This window comes from Atractosteus spatula, chromosome 10 (assembly GCF_055471065.1).
Source record: "Atractosteus spatula isolate fAtrSpa1 chromosome 10, fAtrSpa1.hap1, whole genome shotgun sequence".
Lineage (NCBI taxonomy): Eukaryota > Metazoa > Chordata > Actinopteri > Semionotiformes > Lepisosteidae > Atractosteus > Atractosteus spatula.
This window is the reverse complement of record NC_142715.1, coordinates 12,157,940-12,172,170: the sequence shown is the minus strand read 5'-3', so window position 1 is coordinate 12,172,170 and position 14,231 is coordinate 12,157,940. Positions and strand designations below refer to the sequence as shown.

General features: G+C 47.4%; 1 pseudogene; it reads right to left on the bottom strand.

Moving 5' to 3' along the window:
• Positions 1–1,187: 1,187 nt before the first annotated feature.
• LOC148825105 (uncharacterized) lies at positions 1,188–12,091 on the bottom strand (annotated as a pseudogene).
• Positions 12,092–14,231: the final 2,140 nt, after the last annotated feature.

The window sequence follows — 14,231 nt, the reverse complement described above, 5'->3', positions numbered from 1 at the left end:
AGTATTGTATTACAAGAGATTGTTTGTGTCTGCAGTTTCTCCCATTTCAGCCAAAAAGCTCTGCAACTCTGTCAGTGTTGGAGCTGGCCACTTTTGGTCACTTTTCTGACAATCACCATTCTTGTCCGGTTGCTCAATTTGGTAGGAGGGCCTGATCTTAGTAGTGTCTGGGTTTTGCCATGTTTTTTCTATTTAGTTACAATGGGATTTAACGGTGCTCCTAGGAAGGTTCAAAACTTTGCCAATCTTTTTATAACCTTCTCCAGTTTTTTTTCCTCCTAACAACTTCATCTCAAAGTTCCAAAGGTAGCTCCTTGGTCTTCATGACAGCAGGACTGATCTGATCTGCTGTTTCAGTGAGACCTCACAGTCAGTGATATCTATTGTGCAATCAAGCAATTGAACACCGGTGAATTTGAAATGAACACAGGTGTACCTTGTTAATGTATTTAGTGTGATCTCTCAAGATAATTGACCCAAATTAGGTTGTTGAAACAAAGGGAGTGAATACTTATCAATTAAGTAATTTTCCATTTTTATTTTTAATAGATGTCTTCAGAATTATAAATACTTAATTTCATTTGAACATTATAAAGAATTGCTTCTACAGGAGTGGAGAAAAACATTTAAATATGATTTAATTTGACTTTGCAACACAGCAGAATGACAAATAAACAATGGGGTGTGAGTACTTTCTGAAGGCACTGTATATATAGCTTGTCCTGTCTGCAGTTGCATTGAAAAAAAAATTGAAGTATTACTAACGGTGCCAAAATAGATTTTCTTATTAAAAGAGATTCATACAGTATCTTATTCTTTATTATTTACCCTTTATTGCATAAATATTTCTTGTATTTGATATATATGCTCTCTTATCCACATAAATTAAACTCTGTGACAAGAACTATTTCTGTTTTAGTCAACTGTAAATAAGAGTATAGTCAAAATTTAACTGACCAGACGAACTCAAAATTGGGTGACTACAAAGTGACTATGACTAATAGACATTTTGGGAACAAGTAAAGGTTTGTTCCATGCTGAAAAGAGAAGAAAATAAATGTCTCGGCTGTGGAGCCTTCTTCGGATGTCACATGCTGACGCATCTACCCACTTGAACTAAAAGACATTTTAGTTGACTTGACTTAGACTATGATTAAATAAAAAACCTGGTGACTAAATTGGTTTTTTTAAGTCACCTGACTGGAACTCTTCCCACACTGACTGTAGCTGAATGGTCTGTCTCCTGTGTGAATGCGCTGGTGCTTTTTTAAGTCATGCGATTGAATAAAACTCTTCCCACACTGACTGCAGATGAACGGTCTCTCTCCTGTGTGAATGCGCTGGTGGGCTTTTAAGCTACGTGACTGACTAAAACTCTTCCCACACTGACTGCAGCTGAATGGTCTCTCTCCTGTGTGAATGCGCTGGTGCTTTTTTAAGTCATGCGATTGAATAAAACTCTTCCCACACTGACTGCAGCTGAACAGTCTCTCTTCTGTGTGAATGCGCTGGTGGGCTATTAAGCTACTTGACTGACTAAAACTCTTCCCACACTGACCACAGCTGAATGGTCTCTCTCCTGTGTGAATGCGCTGGTGGGTTATTAAGCTACTTGACCGACTAAAACTCTTTCCACACTGACTGCAGCTGAACGGTCTCTCTCCTGTGTGAATGCGCTGGTGTGATTGTAAGTGGCTTTTCTGACTAAAACTCTTCCCACACTGACTGCAACTGAATGCTCTCTCTCCTGTGTGAATGCGCTGGTGGGTTATTAAATTACTTGACTGACTAAAAGTCTTCCCACACTGACTGCAGCTGAATGGTCTCTCTCCTGTGTGAATGCGCTGGTGGGTTATTAAATTACTTGACTGACTAAAAGTCTTCCCACACTGACTACAGGTGAACAGTCTCTCTCCTGTGTGAATGCGCTGGTGGGTTATTAAGTTACATGACCAACTAAAACTCTTCCCACACTGACTGCAGCAGAATGGTCTCTCTCCTGTGTGAATGTGCTGGTGGGATTTTAAGGCATGTGACTGACTAAAACTCTTCCCACACTGACTGCAGCTGAATGGTCCCTCTCCTGTGTGAATGCGCTGGTGGGTTATTAAATTACTTGACTGTCTAAAAGTCTTCCCACACTGACTGCAGCTGAACGGTCTCTCTCCTGTGTGAATGTGCTGATGTTGTTTTAAGAGCTGCAAGTGACTAAAACTCTTCCCACAATGACTACATCTGAAAGGTCTCTCTCCCGTGTGAATACGCTGGTGTCTTTTAAAGTCACTTGACTGAATAAAACTCTTCCCACACTGACTGCAGCTGAATGGTCTCTCTCCCGTTTGAAGGTGCTGGTCGGGTTTTGATTTGCTAGACTGACAGAAACGCTGCTCCTCTCTGTGCCATAATGGCAGTTTGTCCACTCCATCTGAGCAAGGCCTTGAGTGATTCTTCCTCATTCTCTGATTGTACTGGGGTCTCTTATTCTGCCAATGCTCCATAGAATGGTCTTGCTCCGTGTGCTGAGATTTGTTTTCTCCACCATGTCCTTCAGTGTACTGCTCAGCAGTGTGAATCATCCGGGGCTCCTTCTCCAGCTCTCTGAGACTAAAACTGTCTAGTTCATTCAGTTGTTCTCCTCTTTGCCCAAGAACAGACCTACTCTCCAGTTCATTAAAACTTTTAACAATTTTCTCAGTAACCAGATTAGTAAACCTGTGTGTAAAGCCATCAGATACTAAGGGATCATATGATTGTTTGAGTCTCTGCAATGACAGTCTCTCCACTTGAACAGAACAAGGCCTAATTATCAAGCCCTGTAGGAGCTGCTGTTGCTCCTCCCTGTACTGACTCCTCTCTGTGTGCTGTGACTCAGTACTGTTCTCTTCACCAGGTACATCAGTCTGCTGCTCTGCAGCGTCAATCAACTTGGACTTCATGTCCTGTTCTGTAAGATTTAAAACATCCAGTTCTTCACTGTGCTCTCGTACAGAGACACAGCCCAGTTCATTACAACCTTGTGTAATATTGTTCGAGTCCAGATTATTAATCTTATCTATAAAATCATCACATACTAAGAGCCCAGGTGTCTCACTCTCAGGCTCTGTCTTCATCATGGTCACAGAGTCCAGATCCTCGACACTCTGTCTGCTCTCTGTGTGCTGCTCACTGAGTGTCTCTTTCCCTTCTGCGACAGTGAGCTCTCTCTCCTGCACCAAACTGGAGCTCCACTCCTCCTCACTGTGCTGCTGTTCAAGAGGAGCCATGTCCCCAGCATCAGAGAGAGCACTGGTCTCTGTGCCTGTAAATACAGGAAAAGAAAACAATAACTTTATAATAATAATAAACTTTATTTTATATAGCACCTTTAAAGGTGGCTTCTCAAAGCACTTTACAGAAGGCCAACAACAAAAAAGACACAATATAAGCATGATGAGAATATAGTTAGACGAGTCAGTAGATGGTGGTACTAAGTCCAGTAGGAGCAGAGGGGTAAAGAACAGATAAATAAAGGCTCTTCTGAAGAAGAAGGTTTTGAGTCTGGATTTGAAGAAGCTTAGAGAAAGTGACTCTGATATCCTTGGGGAGAAAGTTCTAGAGCTTGGGGCAAAACAGGAGAAGGCCATGTCACCCATAGAGTGTAGAAGGACTGGGGGACAAATAGTTGAACACAATTAGAAGAGCGAAGGTTGTGAGGTGGGGAGTAGGGCGATAACTCAGACAGGTACTGAGGTGCCAAGCCATAAAGAGCCTTATAGGTAAGCAGGAGAATTGTTAAGCATCACAAAACTTGACAGGAAGCCAGTGCAAGGACTCCAGGATAGGAGTAATGTGAATACTTGCACTAGACAAACTGGAAATTACAGCATATTAACACTGCACTGACAGAGATGGGTAAATACAGACACACTGACTGGACACTGCAGCATATTAGCACTGCACTGAAAGGGGTTAATATAGACATGCTGACTGGACACTACAGTACATTAACACTGCACTAAGAGAGGGGTTCATACAGACACACTGACTGGACACTACAGTACTTTAACACTGCACTGAGACGGAGGCATTTATACAGCCATGGACTGCTCAGAGAAGGGGGGTAAATACAGACAGACTGACAGACAGGACACTACAGTACATTAGCACTGCACTGAGAGAGAGCGGTTAATACAGACACACTGACTGGACACTACAGAACATTAACACTGCACTGAGTGACAGGTTAATACAGACATGCTGACTGGACACTACAGTACATTAACACTGCATTGAGAAAGAGAGGGATTAATACAGACACACTGACTGCATATTATAGTACTTTAAAACTGCACGGAGAGAGGTGGGTTAATACATAGACACTGACTGGACACTACAGTACATTAACACTACACTGAGACAGAGAGGGGTTAATACAAACACACTGACTGGACACTCCAGTATATTAACACTGCACTGAGAGAGAGAGGGGTTGATTCACACACACTGACTGCACACTACAATATATTAACACTGCACTGAGAGAGAGGGGTTAATACAGACACACTGACTGGACACTACAGTACATTAACACTGCACTGAGAGAGAGGGGTTAATACAGACACACTGACTGGACACTACAGTACATTAACACTGCACTGAGAGAGAGGGGGGTTAATACATACATACTGACTGGACACTACAGCACATTAACACTACACTGAGAGACAGTGTCCAATCAATCTTTATTGACAGAAAAAATAAACAAAGTATGAATCTTGATTCTTAGGACCCCACCTTAAGAATTATTAAAATAAAATCATAATTGGAATATTAATTTTTTATTCACAATCCTGCACGTTTCCAAAACACCAACGCTTTTCAAATGTTCCACAGTCATTATGAGATAATATAAAACATATATTTTAACGACATCCTGCTCTTCACCAACCCTTCAAACATCCTCACCAAGTCTACAGACCCGGAACCAGAGATCTTATTTTTCAGAGTCTTGTAGATGGTGAGTTTGGCCTGGCCCAGTAGAAAGTTGGCGAGGAGGGTCTGAGTTTTTTGTTTTTTCGTATGACCCACCCCGAACATGAAAATAATGTAATTGAAGGCCAGGCCAAGGTTGATGAAGAGCCAAATCAACACGGCAAACATGGGCGACAGGTGGGGGCAGGCACTGTAGTAGTGGAACACCGTCTCCCTCTGAGCGCAGAAGGGACAGGCCCCTTTTGTTGAGGGGAAATCTGTAGAGGCTACCCCAGGCAGGCCGGACACCATCTGGCACCCCCAGACGAGCCCTCCAGGGAGTGTCAGGGAGTGCAGACAGCTGGGCCTGGTGTCTAGATGTTACAACTAGTCTATACAGACACTTCCCCCCAACACCAGCCAGAGACCTCTCCTCTGAAGCAAGGGACTCAAGGAGAGATCCTGTCGGCCCGGGACTGAGTGCAGGAGACACTAGCAGACCAGGGAAAGGAGGCTGTGTGGTTGGAAGGTGGCGTTCCTCAAACAGACCCTGGACTAGCAGCATCTCCTCAAGAGGCAGAGCAGAGCAGAGCAAAGCTGAGTAAGAAACCCGTCCACACACCGCCGCGAGTGTAGTCCCAGAGTGTCACATGCCCACTCCATGCTGCGCCAGCAGTCCTGATCCACGTCAAGCAGGTGGTGGAGTTGTGTGACATTGGCGCGGACCAGTCTGCTGGTAAAGTCCAAGGAGCGGCCCAGTTCTGTGTCCATTCACGGATTGTGTACTAGTGGCTCTCAGAGTGTCCAGTATAGACTGGGCCGCTCCTCCTCTCTCCGCACGTGCAGATGCCGCCAGGCTTTCAGGAGACTACGCTGGAAAGGCTGCAGTGGAGACAGGTCAACCCTGCTGGTGTCCATCAGGAAGAGAACAGAGTCGATCCCGAAGTGTCCTGCTAGATGCAACAGGGTGAAGGTCAGCTCCCTCCAGGACAGCGAGGCCGGGCCATACAGCAGCTTCTGTACTGCCTGCATACGAAAGGCGTCCACCCGGCTCCGGATGTCAACGAGTCCTTGTCCTCCGTCCTCTCTGGGCAAATAGAGGACACCCCTCCACAGCCAGTGCAGTCCATCCCAGAAGAAGTCGAGAAGCGTGGCCTGCAGCTCCTCGATCAGTCCAGCTGCTGGCTCCAGGCACAGCAGGCAATGCCACAACATTGAAGCCACCAGGGTGTTGACAATCAGAACCCGGCCTCTGTAGGAGGTCTGGGGGAGCAGCCAGCGCCAGCGATCCAGGGGACCTTTCACTTTTTCGAGGAGCCCCTCCCAGTTCTTCCTCACACTGGCCTTGTCCCCCAGGTACAACCCAAGTATTTGAGTCCTCCTCTGGTCCAGCTGAATCTCTCTGGCAAGACTGGGGGACCCGTCTCGCTCCACTCTCCCAGGAGTAGGGCGCTACTCTTGGCCCAGTTTACTTTGGCTGATGATAGCCACTGGAAATCATTCAAAGTTGTCTGTAGCGCCCTGACATCCTGTTCTCCTCCGACCACGACCATGATGTCATCAGCGTATGCCAACATCTTGACAGTAGAATTGGGGCAGCCCGGGATGGACAGCCCCTTGATGACCCGGCACAGCTGATGTAGCAGAGGTTCAATGGCAAGGGAGTAGAGCATTCCTGAGAGTGCACAGCCCTGCCTGACTCCCCTCTGCAATGGAAACGGAGCACTCAGCCCTCTGTTGACCTTTAGCACACTGAAGATGTCACTGTACAGCACCTGAATCATGGCAACAAAGACAGAGCTGAATCCGAAAAACCTCATGGTTCTCCACAAATACTGATGTTCAACCCTATCAAAGGCCTTTTCCTGGTCTAACGAAATGAGACCAGTATCTAAACCCAATAGTCTGGAGGTGGCCACAACATCTCGAATCAGAAATATATTATCAAAGATTGTCCTTCTGGGTACACAGTACGATTGTTCGGACTGCACCACTGATCCCAGCACCACCCTCAGCCTGTTGGCCAGAGCTTTGGACAGGATTTTATAATCCACACACAGCAGGGCAACAGGTCTCCAGTTCTTAATGTCACACAGGTCCCCTTTCTTAGGCAGCAGGGTGACAACAGCTCTCCTGCAGCTCAGTGGCAGGTCCCCGTGCTCCAGACTTTCCGAGAACACATCCAGCAGGTCAGGTCCCAGCACGGCCCAGAAGGCACAGTAGAATTTGGCCGGCAAGCCATCAAGGCCAAGGGTCATACCATTACTCAAGACACTGAGTGCAGTGGAGAGCTCCTCCAGGGATAGAGGCCTCTCCGGCCATGCCCCCTCCTCTTCGGGGACCTGTGGAAGGTCTTCAAGGAACCTGCGTGTGCAGACCGAGTCCTCACTTGCCTCGCTGGAGAAGAGTGTCTTGTAGAACTGCATGGTCCTCTCCTGGATCTGCCCAGCCTCGTGCAGCTCCTGCCCTGTCTCCGAGCGCAGGCAGAGGTTCTGCCTGCTCTGGCCCGGTTTCTTCTCTAGGCCAAAGAAGTAGCGAGTCGGGGCGTCTACCTGTGATGCACTCTGAACCCTAGATTTTATTAGAGCTCCCTGTACTTTTGTGTCCAGAAGGCCAATGAGTGATTCTTTTTGAGTGTGGAGGTTATCAATTAGCCTCCTGTCTGCACAACACTCCAGAGCCTGGTGGAGCTCCAGAATGTCTCTCTCCAGAGCCTTCATGGACTCACGGATACCTCTCGTGACAATTCCAGTGTACTGCTGGTGGAACTGGCGAATCTGCACCTTCCCAGTATCCCACTACTGCCTCAGGGAGACAAAGTGGGCTTTCTGACTCCTCCACTGCTACCAGAAGAACACGAGGCAGTCACAGAAGTGAGCATCGTCAAGCAGTTGGGTATTAAAGTGCCAGTAGGGACTGCGGGACCTCACTGATGGGACGACGACTGTGCAGATGGTGAGACAGTGGTCCGACAGGCCCACTGGACAGATGGGAGTACTGCTTGACGATGCTGTAATGATGTTTACGGCAGTAGATGCGGTCAAGCCTGGCCAGAGAGAGGGTGTTCCCTCAGACCTGGGCCCAGGTGTACTGCCTCGTGTCCCCATGACATCTCCTCCAGATGTCAGTGAGGTCAGATTTGACAAGGATCCTGCGCAGCTCCCTGGCCGACAGGCCATGTGGCTCTCCGTGATTCCTGCATAATTCCTGTCCAGTGTGCTGCTCTCTGTGCAGTTAAAATCATCCCCCAGGAAGACCAGCTCTTCAGGCTGGCAGGTCACCAGCGCATTTTCAAGCTCCCTGAAGAAGGTGACCCTCTCTCCGCCGTCTGTGGATGCGTAAATGTTAATAAAAACAAAGGTTTTCTTCCTGTAAACTACTCGCATGAGTCAAAGGCGACCTTTCACAACCTCATGGACGGCGATAGAGAGGGGCTTGAACCCCACAGAGAACAGCACCGTGATCCCCGCGCTCACAGGGGACCCATGATTGTACACAATGTCCCCCTGCCACTCCTGCTGCCAGGCAATGATGTTGGAGCTGTCGGTGTGGGTCTCCTGCAGGAACGTCACCTGCAGGCTGTTTTCTTTGATGACCTCCAACACCGCAGCTCGCTTCAAAGCCCTCCGGCACCCATTGGTGTTCAAACTCCCTATTCTAATGCCGCCCATGTTTGCGGAAAAGAAAAAAAGAAACAACATAAAACACAAACAGACACATAGCACGCAGACGGATAGTGATGTGATGTAAGAGACGGGACTCATTCGTGCTGAGGTGCATTCCGCGGTCCTGCCCTGATCTTACCCAATAAGCTCTTCAGGCACCATCTCTCTTGATCGCTGAAGTCATTCACACCTGAGCCTTTTCAGATGGTGGGTCGCGGAGAGGACAAAGAGCTCAGTGTCGGGAAAAAAGTCCTCGACCACAGTTCCCCTCTTACCTTTAGTCTTCTCTAAGAACTCCCTGATGATCTGGAAACTGTAGCCTACTCTGCAGCTCTGCCGGGCCGAGGAGCCCGAGGCGAGAGAGGAGTCTGGGAAGCCGCCCTCGTCATCGTTGCTCCCGGACTCCGAGGAGCTCCGGGCGGCGGCGGCGAGGACACTCCAGCGCGTCCTTACTCTCCCAGTGTCGGAGTCACTCGCGGCCCCTGGGCCGGCGACAGAGCCGCCCTCCACCGAGCTCTCTGTGCTGTGCTTTTTCTGCACCGCACTCTGCATAGATTTTTTCGTGCGCTTTCTCCACGGTGTCTTAAAACCATTGTCTATTTTTCTGGATGTTAATTAATTTCCTCCCCACACTGTGTCTACAGTTTTCGCTGCCACTTGTGACGAGTTTTCCTCCGTCGGTGTCACTGCCTGCTCTCTCTCCCTGACTCTCCTGAGCAGCGGGGCTCTGCAGCTCCCCTGCTCCGCCAGCGCTCGTATCTTGCTCCCCGGTGTGGGGAGCTCCCATCTGAGGGCTGAGGTGGTCCACTCTTTGCTATCTGTTCTCCTGCATGGGACACCACCAGCTCGGGCTCACCTGCCCCCTCCAGCGATCTCCTCTCCTGCACCCCGGCCGTGGGCTCTGCCTCCCCGCTGCCTCCCCGCACTGCTCCACTCCCCGCTGCCTGACACTGTCTCCTGGCCTCCTGGCAATTCTTCACCACATGCCCCTCGCTCCCGCACCTGAAGCACTTCGTCAATTCCAAAGTCACGAATACAACATAATCACAGGTGTCAATCCGAAATTTAAGATCCACATTGATCTCTTCCATGGGGTTTTTTTAAGATCACGTAGACTTGTCTTCGGAAAGAGATGACGTGCTTCAGTTGAAGTGCCCTGCAGCCCAGAGGGACCCTCCTGATCGGAGAGACCACCTGTCCGTAACAGGACAGCTCCCTCTACAGCAGCTCGTTCCTCATGAACGGAGGCACATTGGAGAGTGTGATCTTCCGAGCTGGGGCTGTGAGCGGCAGCACCGGGGTGAAGGTGCCGTCCAGGACAACCCACTTTACCACCAGGGCATTTGCCAGATCAATAGATTGCAGGAAAATAACTATCCCTCCACTCATGCGGGAAGCGGACTTGATGTTCCTGCAGCCCACAACCTTCCCAACCGCAAGAACGCACCTCTCCAGCGGTTCATACAGACACACTGACTGGACGCTACAGTACATTAACACTGCACTGAGAGAGGTTCATACAGGCACACTGACTGGAAACTCCAGTACATTAACACTACACTGCAATCAGAGAAAGGGGTTAATACAGACACACTGACTGACTGGACACTACAGTGCATTAACACTGCACTGAGAGAGAGGGGGGTTAATACAGACACACTGACTGGACACTACAGTACATTAACACTGCACTGAGAGAGAGGGGTGAATACAGACACACTGACTGGACACTACAGTACTTTAACACTGCACTGAAAAAGGGGTTAATACAGACATGCTGACTGGACACTACAGTACATCAACACTGCACTGAGGGGGGGGGGGTTAATACAGACACACTGACTGGACACTACAGTACATCAACACTGCACTGAGAGGGGGGGGGTTAATACAGACACACTGACTGGACACTACAGTACATTAACAATGCACTGAGAGGGGAGGGGGGGTTAATACAGACACACTGACTGGACACTACAGTACATTAACACTACACTGAGACAGAGAGGGTTTAATATAGACACACTGACTGGACACTACAGTACATTAACACTGCACTGAGAGAGAGAGGGGTTGATTCACACACACTGACTGGACACTACAGTACATTAACACTACACTGAGACAGAGAGGGTTTAATATAGACACACTGACTGGACACTACAGTACATTAACACTGCACTGAGAGAGAGAGGGGTTGATTCACACACACTGACTGGACACTACAGTACATTAACACTACACTGAGACAGAGAGGGTTTAATATAGACACACTGACTGGATACTACAGTACATTAACACTGCACTGAGAGAGAGAGGGGTTGATTCACACACACTGACTGGACACTACAGTACATGAACACTGCACTGAGAGAGAGAGGGCTTGATACAGACACACTGACTAGACACTACAGTACATTAACACTGCACAGAGAGAGAGGGGGGTTAATACAGACACACTGACTGGACACTCCAGTACATTAACACTGCACTGAGAGAGAGAGGGGTTAATACAGAAACACTGACTGGACACTACAGTACATTAACACTACACTGAGACAGAGAGGGTTTAATAAAGACACACTGACTGGACACTACAGTACATTAACACTGCACTGAGAGAGAGAGGGGGGTTAATACAGACACACTGACTGGACACTACAGTACATGAACACTGCACTGAGGGGGGGGGGGGTTAATACAGACACACTGACTGGACACTACAGTACATTAACACTTTATACAAACAAGGACAAACTGGAAATTACAGCATATTAACACTGCACTGAGAGAGAGGGGTAAATACAGCCATACTGACTGGACACTCCAGTACATTAACACTGCACTGAAAGAGGGGTGAATACAGACACACTGACTGGACACTAGAGTACATTAACACTGCACTGAGAGAGGGGTTAATACAGACACACTTACTTCACAGTACGGTACATAAACAATGCACTAAGAGAGAGAGGGATTAATACAGATATAGTGGATTAATATTCCAGAGGAGTTAATACAGACACAGACCTCACCAGTGAGGAAGTTATAGACACTGGTTTTAAACACACACACATACTCTGACTTCATACACGTCACCACACTGACCTGACAACAGTTTCATGTCCATTTCTTCTTTTATTTCTGCAGTGACTTCACAGGGAAGCGTCTGGGTACCCTGATCTCCTCTTGCTCCCGAATCCTCCTCCCACAGCTGCAATCTCCACTTCAAGCTCTCGTTTTCCTTCTTCAGCTGCGCCATTTCACTCCCGACAATGTCCTGCACACACTGTGATTTTAAACACGGCCCGTCTCACCAGGACCTGGGAGACGCTGCGGAGTTTGTTTTCAAACTCGTTCTCAGAGTCAGACATCCTGTTTCCAAAAACCTCTGACACTTCATACACGATCGATTTGAGCAAAACGTGCATGAACGAGTCAAGCTGGATTTCCAGATTTAACAAGTACTCCGCCATCCTTCTTCAGAGTCGATCAGAAACAAAGGCTGACTTGCGATGTTTAAACAGAACAGCTTCTTTATTTTTATTCTTCACAGATTCTGTTGTCAGGGCTGTGCTCTGTTCAAGCATAAACACAGCTGACAAGATGCTACGTTTTCAGAAACTGAAGTTATTAAAAAAAACAACTTTCTTCTTTATAGAAAGAAAATCATTCAAGCACCCACAGCTATGTTGTGTAGCGCCGTGTGATGACGTCATTCGTTAGCGCGGCCGCGACTTCAAAACAATCGAGAAGCGGAGCTGAGAAAGAGGAGTTTCTGCAGCCAGATATAAACTTAACTGCACCTCCTAGCGCCACCTAGTCAAGAGGAGTGAATCACCTGCGACTTGCGCCGTTCGTAAGTGTGAATTTTGTGAAACGGAACAGATTTACTGTTTTGCCCTTCCACAACGAAAACGTCTCCCTTTGCAGGTTTTTGGTTAAAGAAAAAAAATGCTGTCATATTCTTCCCAGCTGGCAGTATTTATTCTGCAACATAAGCAAGATTTGTATTTCATATTTCGCAAATTGTATGAATTTCTCGAAAAACACGTTGTTCCAAGAAAGGAAATAAATACTTCTAGTAACAAAATCAAGCCATATGTGATTGTCCTTAATGATACATTCTGTATGACAAGACAGGAAGAAAGGCACCTCAGGATTTCAGACACAGGATCTCCTGTATATTGAGAGAAGTTTATACCATCTGTCAGTTTTCATGTCCAAGGAGCTCAATTTGCATTCCATGTACAACAGCGTGTCCTCTACACCCGCCACTGAAGCACAGCACAGGCTCAGCATCTTGACATCTTCCTAACAGAGACACGTAGAGACCTTTTGGTGGGCAGTGGCTCAAAAGGGGAGAAGAGACCATTTCTGGAGCAGGATTTGTTACGTTGGAGTATTCTGGACACAAATCAGTGCCCGCTTTTATTTCTGTTTTTTTTTTAATTTTACAGAAAGTTTAAATGTGACTTTGAAGGCATTATAATTCACAACCATGGCAAAAAATGGTTGTCCATAATTGTTGATTATGTTTGATTAACAGACAAAATATGACAACCCCTCTACTGAGCATATACTTTATTTTCCTGATGTAACACATCTTAACAAGAGGGCAAAGTAAATAAAATAATTAGCATCTAATTGCATGCAATACCAAATGCAATCTCTTTCCATCTTAAGAGCAAGGGTTCACATGATACATCAATTCAATTTTTTTTTCCCAAAAAAGTGTCTATTGTGGGACGAATACTGCTTGGGCAGCCTCTGTTCCTCAACCACCTGGCTCAGGTCTCGATGGAGTACATGTTTCTATGAGGCTAAATTGTCTTAGTTCAGGGATCTTCTTTACGAAATAAAGGATGGCTTTCTACCTGCTCAAGCTATTGTCGACACTGTGCGGGAGGTTGACGATGAGCTGTCTGGCAGTTAGATCCTGCAGGACTTTGAGCAACTCAAACTCAGCCTCCTGGACAGCTGGCTGGAGAAGCTGTGACAGGTGCATGGCTCAGGGAGATGACAGTGAAGACGGGGGACCATGGGGTGAGCCTTCTGGGGTGCACCACCATCGTGTTCCACAGGCTGGTTGTGGCAAAGCAGTTCAGGGCACCGGTCTTGGATGTGGTTTGGGGAAAAATCTTTCCCCACTTCGAGCCGGCATGGCTGTGGGTATGTCTGAGGCTGCCTTTCCTGCCCCAGAGGTTGAAGCAGCTTGACAATTTCATCCAACATAATTGCATTTTATGAAAATGGTGCTGCAGCAAATTCTGTATGTCTGTTGTGTCCCACAGCTTGTGAGAAGAAGAGAGAGACCCCTATCTCTTTTGCCTTCCGTTACTCCCACTCAGGGGTCTTTCCACTGACTCTGTGAGGGGCAGGTGTGTCCAGTAGATTATCGAGTGGAAGTTAGGGATGTTGGAGATGCAGCTCCTTGCATTCACAACAAGAGTCACCAGCAGCAGCAGCAGTAGTGCCTGCAGCTTTCCATTCTGTAGTGGTTTCGCTTAAACGAAAGGTTTCCCAAGCGGAAACAAACCACCTTTATTCGCATGCTTCTCAACTGCATAAAGGTCCCTAGCGACAGGCCATCTTTTCTCAATGTATTTCTGGTGT